At 47.8% G+C, this 6000-nt stretch overlaps 1 protein-coding gene across 1 annotated transcript in view; it reads right to left on the reverse strand.

Annotated features, from left to right (window-relative positions):
* LOC121273748 (heterogeneous nuclear ribonucleoprotein C-like) overlaps positions 1 to 2866 on the reverse strand; it is a 96312-nt gene extending 93446 nt beyond the window's left edge. The window contains exon 1 of the mRNA XM_041180910.1: positions 2514 to 2866. The gene's annotated coding sequence lies outside the window, so the exon portion shown is untranslated. The remainder of the gene's footprint in view (positions 1 to 2513) is intronic.
* Positions 2867 to 6000: the final 3134 nt, after the last annotated feature.

Raw genomic sequence — 6000 nt, forward strand, 5'->3', positions numbered from 1 at the left:
ACAGTTAACGCCAGAATTGAGCTAGATTTTAACAGTTAACGCCAGAATTGAGCTAGATTTTAACAGTTAACGCCAGAATTGAGCTAGATTTTAACAGTTAACGCCAGAATTGAGCTAGATTTTAACAGTTAACGCCAGAATTGAGCTAGATTTTAACAGTTAATGCCAGAATTGAGCTAGATTTTAAGTTGACGCCAGAATTGAGCTAGATTTTAACAGTTAATGCCAGAATTGAGCTAGATTTTAAGTTGACGCCAGAATTGAGCTAGATTTTAACAGTTAACGCCAGAATTGAGCTAGATTTTAAGTTAACTCCAGAATTGAGCTAGATTTTGTTAACGCCAGAATTGAGCTAGATTTTGTTAACGCCAGAATTGAGCTAGATTTTAAGTTGACGCCCGAATTGAGCTAGATTTTAACAGTTAACGCCAGAATTGAGCTAGATTTTAACAGTTAACGCCAGAATTGAGCTAGATTTTAAGTTAACGCCAGAATTGAGCTAGATTTTAAGTTAACGCCAGAATTGAGCTAGATTTTAAGTTAACGCCAGAATTGAGCTAGATTTTAAGTTAACGCCAGAATTGAGCTAGATTTTAAGTTAACGCCAGAATTGAGCTAGATTTTAAGTTAGCGCCAGAATTGAGCTAGATTTTAAGTTAACGCCAGAATTGAGCTAGATTTTAACAGTTAATGCCAGAATTGAGCTAGATTTTAAGTTAACGCCAGAATTGGGCTAGATTTTAACAGTTAACGCCAGAATTGAGCTAGATTTTAAGTTAACGCCAGAATTGAGCTAGATTTTAAGTTAACGCCAGAACTGAGCTAGATTTTAAGTTAACGCCAGAATTGAGCTAGATTTTAAGTTAACGCCAGAATTGAGCTAGATTTTAAGTTAACGCCAAAATTGAGGTAGATTTTAATAGTTAGCGCCAGAATTGAGCTAGATTTTAAATTAGCGCCAGAATTGAGCTAGATTTTAAATTAGCGTCAGAATTGAGCTAGATTTTAAGTTAACGCCAAAATTGAGCTAGATTTTAAGTTAACGCCAAAATTGAGCTAGATTTTAAGTTAGCGCCAGAATTGAGCTAGATTTTAAATTAGCGCCAGAATTGAGCTAGATTTTAAATTAGTGCTAGAATTGAGCTAGATTTTAACAGTTAGCGCTGTTATTAACCTAGATTTAAAGTTAACGCCACAATTGAACTAGATTTTAAGCTGACTGCAGAACTGAGCTAGATTTTAACAGTTAGTGCCGGAATTGAGCTAGATTTTAACAGTTAGCGCCAGAATTGAGCTAGATTTTAACAGTTAACGCCAGAATTGAGCTAGATTTTAACAGTTAACGCCAGAATTGAGCTAGATTTTAACAGTTAACGCCAGAATTGAGCTAGATTTTAAGTTAACGCCAGAATTAAGCTAGATTTTGTTAACGCCAGAATTAAGCTAGATTTTGTTAACGCCAGAATTGAGCTAGATTTTAAGTTGACGCCAGAATTGAGCTAGATTTTAACAGTTAACGCCAGAATTGAGCTAGATTTTAAGTTAACGCCAGAATTGAGCTAGATTTTGTTAACGCCAGAATTAAGCTAGATTTTGTTAATGCCAGAATTGAGCTAGATTTTAAGTTGACGCCAGAATTGAGCTAGATTTTAACAGTTAACGCCAGAATTGAGCTAGATTTTAAGTTAACGCCAGAATTGAGCTAGATTTTAAGTTAACGCCAGAATTGAGCTAGATTTTAACAGTTAGCGCCAGAATTGAGCTAGATTTTAAGTTAACGCCAAAATTGAGCTAGATTTTAACAGTTAGCGCCAGAATTGAGCTAGATTTTAACAGTTAGTGCTGGAATTAACCTAGATTTAAAGTTAACGCCACAATTGAGCTAGATTTTAAGCTGACCATAGAACTGAGCTAGATTTTAAGTTAGCACCAGAATTGAGCTAGATTTTAACAGTTTGCGTCAGAATTGATCTAGATTTTAAGTTAGTGCCAGAATTGAGCTAGATTTTAAGTTAGCGCCAGAATTGAGCTAGATTTTAAGCTGACCACAGAACTGAGCTAGATTTTTACAGTTAACGCCGGAATTGAGCTACCATCAGGACTGAGCTAGATATTTAAGAGCTGAACGCCAGAAGCGAGCTGGAAGTTAACGGCGATCGCCGGAACCGAGCCAGATTTCGTTTATACATAACATATAGAAAAGGACGGACGATTTAACGCCGCCATCCACCAAGGGGGCTTTAATTACGCGCGAGCAAGCAGCCGATGTCCACTGGCCTTTAGGTAATTTATATATATTTATCAATCGTCTGGGGTGGAGGAAACCCCAACCCCCAACACCCCCCCCCCCCCTTAAACCCCCTACAACCCACTCACTTTCCCCACCCCACAAAAAAGTGAAAAATCACCAACCCTTTCCTTTGCTGTTGACTTTCTTTCTCCCCCCTTAACCCTCACCCCTTACCCCCGCCAACTACCCCACTTTTTTTTTCTTTTTAAGACTTTGTACTCACCGAGAGGACAAAACCCCCGAGAGGGAGGAGGTGAAAGTGGAGGAGGAGGAGAGGCGGCTTTTTTGTGTGTGTGTGTGTGTGTGTATGTGTGTGTCTGTGTGTTTTACTCTAGATGTATGAATATTGTATAAGGAAGAGGAGGGGGGGAGAAAGAAAAAAAATAAAAATAAAAAGATTGGTGGTGGTGGGGGAGGGAGGGAAAAGGACACCGTGTGTCAGGGGCTTATGGAAGGAGGGAGGGAGTGAAGGAAGGAGGGAGGGAGGGAGTGTGGAGGGGAGAGGGAGGGAGTGTGGAGGGAGGGAAGGAGGGAGTGAATGTGGAGGGAAGGAAGGAGGGAGTGTGGAGGGAGTGAGTGTGGAGGGAAGGAGGGAGTGAGTGTGGTGTGGAGGGAGGGAAGGAGAGAGAGGTGGAGGGAAGGAGAGAGTGTGGAGGGAGGGAAGGAGGGAGTGTGTGGAGGGAAGGAAGGAGAGAGTGAGGTGGAGGGAAGGAGAGAGTGAGTGTGGAGGGAGGGAAGGAGAGAGTGAGTGTGGAGGGAGGGAAGGAGAGAGTGAGTGTGGAGGGAGGGAAGGAGAGAGAGAGTGTGGAGGGAGGGAAGGAGAGAGAGAGTGTGGAGGGAGGGAAGGAGAGAGTGTGTGTGGAGGGAAGGAGGTGTGGAGGGAGGGAAGGAGGGAGTGAGTGTGGAGGGAAGGAGGTGTGGAGGGAAGGGTTTGAGGAATATATTATAGGAATATAACGTGTGTGTGTGTGGACCCAGAGAGAGAGGAATAAGAGGGGGAGGAGGGAAGGGGTGAAGGTGATGGGAGATGGGAGATAGGAGATGGGGAGGGGGGGGGGGGGGGGGTTGGAATTAAAGAGGGGAAGAAGGTGAAGCTTCAAACTCTTCCAAAAAGCCCGGGCCTAAAATGGCGTCGGAGGCGGCGGCGGCGAGGGTTTGTTGGCCGGAGGGAGGGAGGGAGGGAGGAGGAGGGGGGGAGGGGAAATCCCACTCTTTAAACAAAAAATAGTGTCCGGTGCACAGAGAGAGAGAGAGAGAGAGAGACAAAGAGACAGAGAGAGAAAAAAAAAGGCGTATTAAATACAAAAGTTCGTTCGTCCGTCCGTCCGTGTGTGCGAGAAGGGAGGGAAAAAAAAGAGGGGAAGGGATGGGGGGGGAATTAAAAAGCGCTCCCACAGACACAACAATCAACAAAATGGCGGCCGCCGAGAGAGAGCGAGAGCCAGAGAGAGAGAGAGAGCGGGAGGCTGGGGTGGGTGGGTGGGTGGGTGGGGGGGGGGAGGAAGGGGCGGGGATTAGTAGGAGGACCCACCCACTATCCCCAATCGGGATTGGACGTCCGCTCTATGCCGCCGTTCCCGATTGGGCGAACCGGACGCCCGTCAGGTCGAGGGGTGACGTCCCCAACCCCCCCACAAATTCTCGCGCTCTGCACGTCACCCTCCTCCTCCTCATTGGTAGATTTGGCCGTCCGTCAGGCTGAGCGGTTACGCCCCCTCCCCCTTGCTCTCAAACACACACAAACATGTCATCCTCCTCCTCCTCCTATTGGCCGACTCGGCCGTCCGTCAGACTGCGCGGTTACGACTCACCCCCACCCCGGGCTGCTCGTTACCTCCTCCTCCTCCCCATTGGTCAACTCGGCCGTCCATCAGGTTGAGTAGTTACGCCCCCTCTCTCACTGGTAGCCTACTCCTCCTCCACCCCCCCCATTGGGCGACACAGGTGCCCGTCAAATTTGCGGTTAACACCCCCTCACTCTCACACACACACACACACACACACACAGACCCCTCCTCCCATTGGTCGGCTCATCCGTCCGTCAGGCTACGCTGTTCCCACCCCGTTCATCCCCATTGGCTCATTTAGCCGTCCTTCAGGTTCCGCGGTCCCGCCCCCATCGCCCCACCTTCCTAGCGTTGGTCGCCGGGTTCAGAGAATCCCACCAAACCCCCCACCCCAACCTTACAGCCAGCCCTGCTCCCATTGGTTCCCCCCGCTGTCCGTTAACAGCGGCAGGTAACACCCACCCACCCCCTTTTCTCCTTCTCCTCCTATTGGTGGACGGCGCCGCTCCCCTCCCCCAGCTCCGCGCGGGAGGTGATGCAACCCCCCCCCCCCCCCCCACAAAATCTGCCACCTCCTTGTTATTGGTCTTCTTCGCCGCCGCCAGTCACGTGTGGTAGTTTCTTCCCCCCACCACCCCCCCCTTCACCCCCCAACCCCGGCTCTCTCTTTTCTCCCCGCCCCCCAAACCGAAGCCCTTGACGGCCGTTTGCCCCAATCGGCTTCCTCCTTTTCCCGGCTCCGCCACGTCATTGGTCGGCGGCCAGTGCGAGGGGCGGGATCGGTTCCCATTTCCGCGCTGCAATTGGTCCCTCGCGCACGCACTTATATTAGGTTCGGGAGTTTGACTTCTGTTTTATTTTTTGTTGATTTCATGTTCAGTGCTGATCCCTGAAGAGGAAAAAAAATCCCCGACGTGAAAAAAAATAAATCGGCCGACGTTTACCCGCTTCCTTTTATTTTTTGAACCCGACGGCCTCGTCCTATTGGTTGAAAGATGGGGAAGTGGGGGGGGGTGGTTTATTATTTAAATATCAAGGGGCGATTGGTCAAGCCCGTTGTCAATCAGGGACGACACGGAGAACGGACGCTCCGCCCTCTCGCAACGTCACATGAGGAGGCGGTGGCAACGACGAAAATGATAATGATGATGATGATGATGATGATGATGATGCCATCTCCCGCATCCCGATTGGTCAATAGAACTGTCCATCTGCCCTGCCCCTCCCCCCACCACCTCCTCATTGTGTTTCCCCAACCCCATCTCCTTGCAGCTAAAGCCATGGGGTATATAATGGCTGCTGCCTCCATTTCCCATTGTAATCAGTGCCATGGGGAGAAGTTGTCTAGCTGCATTGCCGCGGCCTCCCAGGACGATGGGCCAAGCGCTGGAAAATGGGATTAGTGTAGTCAGAACCCCATCCACCGCTACTCTTCCCCCCATCTGGCTGAACTTGTCCTCACACTGAACAACTTCTCCTTAATAAAAACAGAATTACCTGGAAAAACCCAGCAGGTCTGGCAGCATCGGCGGAGAAGAAAAGAGTTGACGTTTCGAGTCCTCATGACCCTTCGACAGAACTTGAGTTCGAGTCCAGGAAAGAGCTGAAATATAAGCTGGTTTAAGGTGTGTGTGTGGGGGGCGGAGAGATAGAGAGACAGAGAGGTGGAGGGGGGTGGTGTGGTTGTAGCGACAAACAAGCAGTGATAGAAGCAGATCATCAAAAGACGTCAACAACAATAGTACAAAAGAACACATAGGTGTTAAAATTAAAGTTGGTGATATTATCTAAACGAATGTGCTAATTAAGAATGGATGGTAGGGCACTCAAGGTATAGCTCTAGTGGGGTTTTTTTTTATTTATATAATGGAAATAGGTGGGAAAAGGAAAATCTTTATAATTTATTGGGAAAAAAAAGGGAAG

The sequence above is a fragment of the Carcharodon carcharias genome (assembly GCF_017639515.1).
Source record: "Carcharodon carcharias isolate sCarCar2 chromosome 27 unlocalized genomic scaffold, sCarCar2.pri SUPER_27_unloc_1, whole genome shotgun sequence".
In the NCBI taxonomy this organism is placed as follows: domain Eukaryota; kingdom Metazoa; phylum Chordata; class Chondrichthyes; order Lamniformes; family Lamnidae; genus Carcharodon; species Carcharodon carcharias.